The sequence below is a fragment of the Gymnodraco acuticeps genome, unplaced genomic scaffold, assembly GCF_902827175.1.
Source record: "Gymnodraco acuticeps unplaced genomic scaffold, fGymAcu1.1, whole genome shotgun sequence".
Lineage (NCBI taxonomy): Eukaryota > Metazoa > Chordata > Actinopteri > Perciformes > Bathydraconidae > Gymnodraco > Gymnodraco acuticeps.
Window position 1 is genome coordinate 4698149 of NW_022991216.1, and position 12483 is coordinate 4710631.

Here is a 12483-nt window from a genome sequence, read left to right on the forward strand (position 1 = left end):
AGTGTTGTCGCCAAGTTTAATGTAAAGTTTCACAGCTTTCTTACAGCGGAATCTAGTTTGTTAATGTTCAGTAGCCAACAGCTCATAAACAGCTAACCGCTAACGTTCGGCTAACTTGCTAGTTAGCTCTGCTCTATATATTACACGCTAACATGACTAGCTAATGTCACACTGTGAACTAAAATACTTTTTGTATTACTACATCATACATCCTTTGTCCAAATCACTGCTAAAATTAATTATTTTTGAAAATGTATAGTAAAGAAACACTCAGCCATGCATGAAATAACATAGCAAAAATAATACAGGTAATGTTTGACCCATGTTGTGCCTTAGAAGTGTAGTGATACAAACATAATTTTTATTCAAAAAGTAAGAAAGGGAAAAATAAAAATTAGAATTGGTGTTCATCCAAAACATGTTAATTGAGGAATACCTGGAATCTTGAATGGTTCAAGTAATTTATTGCAAAGATATTTACAATTAAAACTAATTCGGATCACTTTTGACACATGTTGGTTGTATGTTGTGTAACAAAGGGTTACCATGACAGCTGTGATGTTCACTCTTTTGACAGAGCACCAGTGGACAGTGAGGACTATGGAAGAGAAGATGTGATGGCTTTGTGTCCCTCTCATCAGTCTCTCCAGGCAGCACCCAGCTATTCTTCCATCTTGCAGATGAAAATACTTTGATATGTGAGTAATAACTAACTTGTGTCTAACATAATATTGAATGTGTTTTAGTAAAGTATTTAAAAATACCCCACATTGTACATGTACAGGACAATCAGACCTTGTTCAACAAAGATCATCAGACAATTGTTTTGTCTTTGAGGTACAGCCGCAGCAGAGAGTCTGAGTTTGAAGAAAACACTAACATTTTATTTAGTGTTGTTTAATCAATCGATATTTACTGGTCTTGAATTTCCTCACTGGATTACAAAATGCTCGAATCTTATTGTACAGGGACATTATGCAGATGTCATCACCTGAAGATGAAAATATAGATTCAGCGATATGTACCATTTTAAGTAGGGATGTCCCGATCACCTTTTTTTGCTCCCGATCCGATTCCGATCATTTGATGTTGACAATCTGCCGATACCGATTTTTCCCGATCCGATCTTTATGCAATGCATTAAGAAAGAAAAAAGGAAAAATGCATTCAAGTTGTCCCTTAAGGTTATTTTTTTAATTTAAATGACAGTACCCAACTATCCATTTTATCCAACATGGATATAGCTTCTTTTTTTCACAGCAGCATTGGATCAGTTCAGTTCAGCATTGGATCAAAACAAAATAAAGCTTATCAGTGGTCCACCACAAAATAACCATGTAAACAAATTGAGTGCAGATAGTGCAGTAACACAAATAAAATAACTACTGGAAAGAGGTAGCTTGACTAGCTTCACAAGTTCACATTCAGTCACAAATAATAAAATAAAATAAAAATGTGGCTTAGTGCAGAATTCTAGCCTTAAGACTAACTAGTCTAGTAATAATGCAATGAACAACAGCAGCTTAACATAACATGAATAAACAAAGTATTATATTTCCATCTTACTGGAGTAACACAATCCAATAGTAATCAGCAGCAAACCACTTCTTTTTATTATTCTACAGTATTGTTGTTTTATAGTTATTTGTTAATGTAACCCAATTTGTGTTCTTTGAAATTGAAAAGGATATCGCATTGTGTTTGTCGTTGCAGTTGTATGTGTCTTAAGTGTAATTTGTCTTGGCTTCCTATTTGTGGACATGCTTTTATTTTGAAGGAAAGGTAGCGCTGTTGACAGGAAGTTGTTGTTGCTTTGGAAACAACGTGACGGAGATTAACGGAGAAAAGACGTTATATATAAAGACGGAGAAAGTAAAGGATAAAGTTGATGGTTAAGTGTTAGCACCCCCCGAAGAGGCACAAGCTCTTACGTTGATATTGGAGATTTCAATAAATTCAATTTGAAAAAAAAACGAACTCTGTTCTTTCCACCACGCGGAACCTCCTTCTTGCAAACATTGCATCTGGCTGTTACACTGCCTTCGCTTTCAATTTTATAATACTTCCAAACTCCTGACATTTTCTCTGTCCCGACTCCCGAGTCACCAGCTGAACGTAGCCTCTCGTTAGCTTACTGCTACTATTAGACACTGCGCCCACTCTGTTGCCAGATTTGAGAGAAATAAGCAACCAGGTCTGAAAACAAGCCCAAAAGAAGCAACACATACATGATGTTGTGTCATTTTAAACAAAAAATAAGGCCTCAGGATGACTTTAAGACGTGAACATGGTCATTTTTGTTTTGTAACATTAAATAAAATAATTGTTTTAAGGATTCCCGATCCCCGATCTCTTTCTCCCGATTCTGATCTTTTAAAAATCACGTGATCGGCTCCGATCCCGGGACATCTCTAATTTTAGGCTGTTAGCGGTATTTACCAAAGCTCTGCAGCTGTAGCTAGGCGCTGCTAATGAAAACTCAAGTGCTCAACTTGTTAGTTTTTCTTTTTTATTAAGAATTGACCAAACATATCTTCCTCTTCGAAATCCCAGTTGTACTTCGCTAACACGCAGTGCCTGGGAGGGTGCGTTTGATTGTTCCCACAATAGTGCGTGCGTGCGCTTGTGCTTCAAAGGTCCATCATACAAGATGTAGGGGATCTATTGGCAGCTGCTGATAATAACATCCATCATTATGGTTTACTAATAGTTATCACTTCACTTCCTCCTCCAGCACCTGGACACAGCAGGAACCTACGCCAGGATCCTGTTTGTGGACTTCAGCTCTGCCTTCAACACAACCCTCTGGCTGGAGGCTGCGCTCCATCAGGACCAACACCTCTCTCCATCAGGACCAACACCTCTCTCCATCAGGACCAGAACCTCTCTCCATCAGTAGGTCTGTACAATTTAATCGATCCTGCGATATATATATATCGATATTTAGTTTTCCGAGAAAGTATCGATATTTCAGCCGCGGGTATCGATACATTAAGTCTGATAACTGTGTTTGTTATTCTCGCGTCCAGGAGAGAAGCTTTAAAAAGGAGACTAATTGAGTCTCTGAGAATGTTCAAATGTATACTTTAATTAATAAAAAGCGCGGTAATGTTACAAGCAGAAGATGGTTCAGTCAGAAAAACAGCTGTGTTCTGGCTCTCTTGAGCGAAGGGAAGAGAGCGAGCTCCACCTTTCCAGCTGTTAAATATCCTCTGCTGGCTCCTCCCCGTGGGCCGGTTGGCGCTGCTGGGGGCTGGCCCTCCACGTCTCCAATGTTCGTTGTTGCGCATTACAGAGGATTCAGACATTGTACATTAAATATATAACTAAACACGCCTTTTCTCCTCCTTATCTCTTTCATGACTTTTCATTTAATACATTTTAAACGCTGTAATCAATACTCCAAAAATACCTCACGGCTGGTATCATTTCCGGTAGTTCCGGATGTTGTCTCATGCTACCCACGTCTGTAAACAAATGTATTCAAATAAACTGTACCTTCATTTAATATTCAGCAATAATAATATTTCGATGTCTATAGTTGTAGTGTTGAAATCAGTAGGTTTCGGTGTGCAACACTCCGTGTCATATCGCTACTAAATTCACCTCTATAGTAAATGGCATATTAGCCACATGCTAAATGCTAACCGGAGATGAAGGATTTTCAGAATAAAAGCTTAACAACTGGTTGTGCACAAGAACTTCTGGTTTTTCAGTATAAAACAGCATTTAAACTGACGGTATGTTTAAGGTACTTTATGCCATCAAAACATTGATTTTAATTTCTAACAAGTCCCATTCAAATCTCCCGCCACCTGCTGCACCTTTTAATTCTCCATTGTCCATTGTGATACTGCACTTTATGTACTTACGTTTCAAAGGCTTTTAAGCTACAGTTTGCACTGTTTCAATAAATGAAACAAATTTTCTCACCACATCTTTTGATTCATTTTGTCCAGCATTTGCAAGCTGTAGACTCTCTGTCAGAGCCATATATTGTATAATTGATGCTTTCAGTTTTCAGTTGAATTAATTCAATCCAAGTCAATGGAACACTCACAAGATGTCACCAAAATCACACTGTCCCTTTAAAATCTTTCAGAAAATGATATAAGTGTATCCAATTATATCAAATCGTATCGCTGGCTGAATATCGTGATATATATCGTATTGTGAGCTGAATATCGTGTATCGTATCGTGAGATTAGTGTATCGCCACCTCTCTCCATCAGGACCAGAACCTCTCTCCATCAGGACCAGAACCTCTCTCCATCAGTACCAGAACCTCTCTCCATCAGGACCAGAACCTCTCTCCATCAGGACCAACACCTCTCTCCATCAGGACCAGAACCTCTCTCCATCAGGACCAGAACCTCTCTCCATCAGGACCAGAACCTCTCTCCATCAGGACCAACACCTCTCTCCATCAGGACCAGAACCTCTCTCCATCAGGACCAGAACCTCTCTCCATCAGTACCAGAACCTCTCTCCATCAGTACCAGAACCTCTCTCCATCAGGACCAAAACCTCTCGCCACCTCAACAAGGCCCGCCCCCCCCCCCACTGACACTTTACCTCAGCCACAACGCAGACTCTATGCATTACATAATGGAGATCACAGGATGGTAAATAATGCAATGTTTAAATATTGCTTACTGCACATATTTTATATTCTATAATTGATTGCATTCTATTTCGATGTAAGTTACTTCTTTATTTTATTTCTATCTTACTATATTTTTATTACAGTGTTCTTAATATAGTTCGCTATCTGTGTACTTTTAAAAAAAAAAAATTATTTGTATGCACCACGACACCTAGTGAAATTCCTCGTACGTGTGAACCTACCTGGCAATAAACCCATTTCTGATTCTGATCGGTTTGTCCTCTAGGTTGCACTGCCACGTCTACAGTAGCGCAGAATGGACAGAGGAAACATGATTGGGCCTCAAGTTTTTTGCAGCCAATATTCATTATCCTACAAACTTGGGATAGGAGGGTGAGTGAATAAGTTATCCATTGGTTGGAACCTACATCCCCATTGTTAGACGTACTAAATCCTGTACACTGCTCCTTCAAATTGACAATGTGAGCATATGTCGCCATTTTGCAATTTCTGTTATTTTCAGTTGAGAATGTTTCAAAGTAATCTTAAAAAATTCAACTTACTTTTTGTTTCTACTGTTTATAAGTATGATCTTTAAATATTAAATGCTGTATTCATTAGTTGTACTATAATTCTACAAATATTTTTATATTTTAAGTTTTCAGAGTAATTGTTTCCTACAGAACATTTGGTGATGTCATTTTGTTGAACCTGTTTGATTGGAAAATGTTAGAAAAAAGCTGTAAGATAACAGTATTCTAGCTGTAGAACATTAGGTTCTGTATATATTTTAGTGTTTGATCATTAGTGCTGGGGGGGAAACGATTATTTTGAAAACGATTAATCGGGTGATTATTTGATCGATTAGTCGACTAATCGAACGATTATTTTTCTGTTGTTCAATTCATAAAAAACGTAATGTAAAAAAAACGTAATGTAAAACATTTTTTTTTCACGATACTGTCTCAGGGGATCTTAATATTTAAGAACCTATTAATGTGTTATACCAGATTAATGGAAATAATCTCAGCTAACTGACGATACAAACCATGTTTACCAAAACAAAACACAAGTCTCATAAGAAGCATCTAAATGACCCCTGAGCGAAAAATGCTAACGGACATTGGCACAGATCTCAAGATAAAAGTACCCTTATTACTTATCATAGCTGCACATACAATATATCCGATTAAAGCTGAGACTCCACAGATTATGTAGGTACATAGTATCATCACTGAGTGATCCGGACTCGCGACAGGGGAAGCAAATACAGTCATCACAACACGTACCTTCACAGAGCTTCTAGGGAGATCGTCTCACCGCCGTAGCTGTCAATCTGATCAAAATACGTGTTCAATGGCATTAAAATGAGAAAAATCGCGGCTGAATCGGTTAATCCATAGGTTTTTAACGTCTATGTATACAAAAATTATTGAATTTATAATCCATAATTCCATTTTTATGTAAAAATCGGAGAGCAAATGCTAGCTGCTAATGGTAGCCACCACAGCTAGCTGCTGCTTCCGGTCAAGCAGCAGTCTCAGTGAGATATAAATATATAAATATCTTTGCGTTTTGGACTAACTTTAAAATATTCCCATGCTTTTGAAGACCTAGGGCGAGATGTTTTCGTTTGAGGGCTTCGTGCGCAATCCTGTGAGGAGGAGTTGGTAGCCGTTTCAGTCTCCATTGTGTTAGAAGTGCGATTGCGAACTGCTTGTTGCTTTGGGTGACCCACGTGTGTGTGGCGACCATATATACAGTCTATGGTGGCGACGCGTCAACGCGGAAATATGTCGTCAACGATATTTTGAAGTCGTCGCTACAGCACTATTGATCATACAAATCTAATAAATAAAGTTCTGATGAGAAAAACAGTTTGCATTTTTTTTAAAGGTATTTTAATGTAACATTTTAAGACAATGGATTTTAAAAAGAGAGGAAAGTTTCCTCTAAAATCTTTAAGGACAATTTCTGTATACTAATTGCTTTTGCACTTTATTTCAGTTAATGTATTTTTACTTGAATTTTATGGTTTTTGTTTGGCAGCCGCTGCTGCCAGTCATTTGACCGTTTTTTTACGGGTTTTTTGCCCATAGAAGTTTTAGTGCTGTACTTTTATTAAATGTTATTGACTGTAAAAAGAGAGGATAAATCTGTAAAATTACAATGTTTTCCTGTAAAATCTTTAAGGACAATTCCCGTAAATTAATGGCTTATTCACTTTATTTCAGTTAAAGTATTTTACTTTAATTTAAGGGTTTTTGTTTGTTTTTTACGAGTTTTTTTTTTACAGTGATGGCTTATATATATAGTTTACAATTAAGACAATGATGATGAGAGTATAACACACTTAACTTGTTTGGTAGAAAATTCTGAATTTAGTTTTCTTTCGTTTATTTCTCTCGTCTTTGCGCTCTATGGTAAAAGTATTGACAAACTTGAAATAAAGCAATCTTGCATGTTGACATCAGGTATCAGGAGTGTCTGCCAATAATGTGTTGGACCCTAGTGACATGTAAATGGTCTGCAAAGGATAAAATCCCAAGTTCTCTACAGAGGGAGTTCCTCTCCCACACACTCCCCCATTGGATTCCTTTGTTTACTTCTATAACATAGTGACATCACTATGTAAAACTTGCTTTTATTGGCTAGCACTCCAACAAATTGTATGTGATAGGTAGAGGGGCGGGACATCTCTAGGCTGTCGACCAATCACAACAGAGCCGGCAAGCTAACCAATCAGAGCATGGGCTCTGGTTTCAGACGGAGGGTGAAAAGAGAAACAGGCAGTATGAGAAAAATAAAGACCGTTTTGAACATAACAGCATGGAGACATGTCACAGTAAAAGCACAAAATACAAATATGAACCTGAAATCTAGCATTTGAGGACCTTTGAAGGGTTTTGTATGCCTTTTATTTTCATTCATTAACAGAGATTTGTTACTTCATAGCTTAAAATCCTAATATCTGCAGACTTATGATCTCTTTAACATTACTGCAGATCTATCAGGTACACTCCTTTTATTTATAGAGGACCATATGGCAGAACTAATGTTGGCAGTGAAGACAGGAAGTTGGCTGAATCTCTGCAGTGATTTTGTGGTATGAATAACTTAACTGATAGACACATTCTCTTCTCCTTTTTATTATTTCATCCTGTTCTCAAAAAGACATTATTTCTACTCCAATGAAAAGCTGGCAGAGGTCACCGGGATAGTTAGAAAGTTCCCCAAAGGCAACGAGCAGGAGGTGTCCTTAAATGCTGAAGAGTGTGTTCTGGCAAGAAATGGAATAGATACGTGATCTATGTGCACAAGTAGCAGCTGGCTGTTCAGACCAGGAGTGTTTTTCTACATGGTCCACTAGTCAATGCACATTACCCCAAAAAGGCTGTATTTAAAATGTCCTTCAACAGCCAACGCAACATCATCCCAAGTCTTCTTCTTTTTCTAAAATGCATTTGATTTCAAAATTCTGGCATATATCTTATCAGATCCATCAACTCTTTGAAAAGAGTTTTTTAGAAAGAAGGGACTACTTGCTGCTATTGAAGATGTTTGACAAATGAAATGCCTTAAGAAAAATGTTCTACTGAGAGTTGAAGTGCTGCAGAAACTGTAGTGACAAGAACAAAGCCAAGGAAGATACAATTCAGAGCATATGGTAAGAACATATTGTGCAAGATATGAATTGCACAGATAAACAAGTGGAAGATAGCAGAAACATGTATGAAGTGGAAATATTGTAAGATGTCTTTCATCTTTTCCCTGACATTGATCAGAACTGATTTGCATTACACAAAGGCGGATGATCAGTGAAGGGAATCAAAGATGTTCCTCCCACTCCCACATGTTTCACACAACAATAAACCATCGGATGAGTCACAGCTGGGAATCCCTCGGCTGGTGAATCCGGAGGATGCAGTATATCCATGGCTCAGCATTTTCGTCTGGATTGAGCTGACAGGTTAAAGCTATTGAATGAATCCCTCTCTTAATTACCTCCAAGCAGGAGGGGACGCTTCTTTCCCATATTAGTTTGTACACTGGTGTGTCGTATCCATCAGCGCTCCTTTGGCTGCAGTTAGTGTTCAGGTAATGTTCTTCCAGAGCACTGCAGCCCAGCACAATCAGCCAGACCCCCAGTTACTGCAGAGCATGGAGAGAAGACAAAAGTAGCATCTCATTCATTCCAATAGAGATTTAGAGTAATGGATATAGGTATCATGTGCTGGGGATATATCCTCCCACTAGTTGAAAGGGATGATTTTGTCAACATTACTTTATAAAAGTTAAATGTATTTAAAATGATGACACCTTAAGAAGGTTTTCATCCGACCAATTAGCAAACCACATTTTTAAATAAAAGTTTTAAAGGAAACGTGAAAATGCTGGGGATTTTTTTCTTAAAATATCTCTAGTGTATCTAGGACTCTAATGTATTACTAAGTTTGGGCATTTGGCCATCTATTTTTGAGTAATGTGTTTGAAAATATAGAGTTAGAAGAAAGGTACAAAAGCAGATAACAAGCAATTGTTACAAAAAAAGTATTGTAATACCATAAGCAATGATTATATCAGTTGTAGGGTGAAGTAGCTGTGGGTCAGAAAAGGTCTAGTGGACATGGCAGCACAGTGACTCAAGGATACAAATTAAATAAACCATGAAAAACACAGAAAAAGTTGGAATATCATATCGGAGGACAGTGCAGCAGTGTAGCCTGCTGGTTGTTTATTCATAGTTCTGTTTAATAGCGTAGGTATTTTAAATAGAGGTTGAAAGTGATTTTTTATTACACAGCCATCATTCTGGCTCTCATGCTGCCAGCAAGCATGCCAGTACTATGGGAATGTATAAAACTAAGTACAAATACAATTGCCAGAAGTCACAGTGCTTGAAATCAAGTACACTTCTTTATCAAGAAAATCACGAAACATTTTTCTTCATTTTCATTTCATCATGGTCCATTATTGGTCCATTATTTCAAAACGAGGTGTCCATTCACATTGTCTTAAGGAAAGCTCTTCCTGTATTCGCTCAATAAACATTAATTTAACTTAACATTACTCTATTATGTGTGTGTTCTGGAGTCTTTGTAGCAAAAACAGACTATCTTCTCATCTAAAGAATAACTGAAGCCTTTTCTGATCATAAAAAAATGGTCCAGTGGCTTTACTACTAACCGTTCAGGTTAACTGTTCTGAAAAAAACTGGGCCCTTCTGTTAAAGCCACCCTGGACACTCTAAACTGTGGATGTTATCACTTTCACCTTTGTCCTGTTTTGTGGTTGTTAGTGAACAGTCTGAACCTTTACCTACCGCCTATATTTTTAGAAAGTATTATTATCCTCCTACTTTGCCTCAGGTGGTGATTGTAATACAACTTGTTGTGTATGAGGGGAGCCATTCTCACTCATGCGGATGACGACTGTAATTCGGCTAGAAAGAGAAACCGCTGAGTCGGCAAAGCCGGCTTGTCTTGGGAAGGTCAAAGCATTCCTGTGTCACTGACAAATGAGCTGTATTTCAGGCTGCTGTTCTGCTCTGTTGTGTTTAAAGCAGGGATGGAGGGAGGAGAGGACCCACATGGACACACACCCACATGGACACACACACATTGACACACATTTCCCTCCCTCCCACTCCCTACTGCTTCACCCAGACAGGATACTCACTATGCAGAGACTTTAATATGTTCTTGAAAGGTTTTAATAAACAGAGATAGTTATTACTGTGTTATGTTTGCATAAGGAGAGATTGAACTTTTGTTGCCTAGATTTGCAAAATATAATATCGTTTTCAGCATTACAATGATTGCCATACATTGATGCTGAACTACAGTCAGAAACCCATTTCAGAACGTACACCATCAGCACTTTGCCATCTCAGATTTTGAGTGTTGTAATAATAATAATAATAATAATGATAATAATAATAAATGTATTGTATTGATTATAATTACTATGGTATGCAGTCATTTACTATATTTATATTAAGACACAATATTAAGACTATTCTACACAACTCCTTTAACACATTTACACATTAAATATGTAGAAACACCAAATTAGCATCTCAAAGATCATTAAGATATACTGTACGAACTGCATGATTCATATTGTGCTGGCTGTTTTTCTTTATGCGATAACAAAACATTGGCTGGGTGTGATTCTATAGCCTTCCAGGACCTTTCAATTGAACGCAACAAGCATATTACTGCAAGTATGAAAAATATAAATATGACCTGCTGTGTAAACATGCATTTGTTATAGCAAAATACAGTTTTGTGTTTTTGCATTTCTTCTTCAAAGTGTCAACAAGTTAAACAAATGTAAAAACGAGAGGGAAAGGAAATAAATTCTACTGAACCTCAACACAACACTGCCTCCTGTTGGTCACACTGGAAACAGAGGGGTTTTGTAGTTAGTATACACCTGTAACTTGAGCTGATTCTAGTAGAGTATGACGTTTCTCATGTAGTTACTCCCATTTCCTATTTGAAGTAGCAATAGCAGGCAGTGTATCATGTCCTTCTAATTCATTAGACAACTCTTTCAAACTGTCTATAAACCTATAAGCAAGTATTTTTTACACAAAACCAATACACCGAGGTTGCTGGTTCATACACATTTTCTTATCAAGGATTACTGGAGGTAAGGGTTCATATAATTGGAGTCTAGCACAAGTGAATATACAAGGTTATTTAAAAGAAGAAACTATAGCAACACTGATTAATTTACTGCTAATCTGAGTTAATGAGAAGATGTACCATGACTTTTTAAAATAAATTCATTAGGTCTCTTATTTTGTTGCTGAAGTGGAGCAGCTTAAGGCAGACATTTCCCATCTGTTCTGAGACGAAAGCAGAGAAAATAGAGTATATAGTAAGGCATGAGTCCACACCAGTCCATGTGGCTGAAACTTTAAACACGTTGTCTCTCCATTCTCACCTTTAAGCGCTCAAAGATATACTTCATAAATACCTTTGGGGCTTATGCTTTTTGTATAAAGTGGCTGAAAGTATTCTTAAGACTTTTTTATTGCAGCAGCTTAATGATGATGCTGTATGTACTAGCATCAGCCAGCAGAGGGCGCTGCTCCTCTATCTTATGATTGTTATGTTTTTTATTTATTTTTATTGCAAAACATTTTCAGTACGATATGAATACATGTATTTTTGCTATTGTCGCTAATATTATTTGTATGGACATTATTATATATACTTACTTTAATACTTTAATAACTATTATTATTATTAACGATTTTAATAAGTATATTGACTTTCAGTGAACATATATCAAATGCATACATTTTTCTAATTAACTGGGTGGCATTTTCTGCCGTTTAATTAAGCCACACTCGTGCACATGCTGCCTGCAAACAACTTTAGCACTTCCTCCTGGTTTCCTGGCAACTGTTTCCAAGTTGTCTAGTAAAGGATGTTGTGGTTTCAGGATTAGTGTCACAGCTGCCGCAGCTTGATGAGATAAAGCCACTCTATCACACACACACACACTAACACACAACTTTATTATTGTCTACAGCATGCATTTAACAGCAGGGGCCACCAGCAGAGGGCTCAGCAAGTTAAGAAGGCTGGTCCAACATTTCCTGAGGGTTTCTTACACAAGATTTTTCCTGAGACGGTCCTCCTGCTCAGCAGTCACGTCCACATGCAGCTGGTGTAAAATAGCCTGTTACTCATACATATCTTTTGAAATACTCACCACTCTGAGACTTATATAAACTGTAAGTGCAACCAAGCCTCTAAATCAGTGGTTGTCAGGTTATTAACATAGCAACAACTTTATCTAAGTTTACTCTGTTGTAATACTCATGTCCATGAGGAAGTGTTTGACATTAATGTTGAGTA

General features: G+C 37.5%; 1 long non-coding RNA gene across 1 annotated transcript; it reads left to right on the forward strand.

Moving 5' to 3' along the window:
• Positions 1–4515: 4515 nt before the first annotated feature.
• LOC117561416 lies at positions 4516–5411 on the forward strand. The gene is made up of 2 exons (XR_004571372.1): positions 4516–4625; positions 4893–5411. It is a non-coding gene; the product is annotated as an uncharacterized LOC117561416 (long non-coding RNA).
• The last annotated feature ends 7072 nt before the right edge of the window (positions 5412–12483 follow it).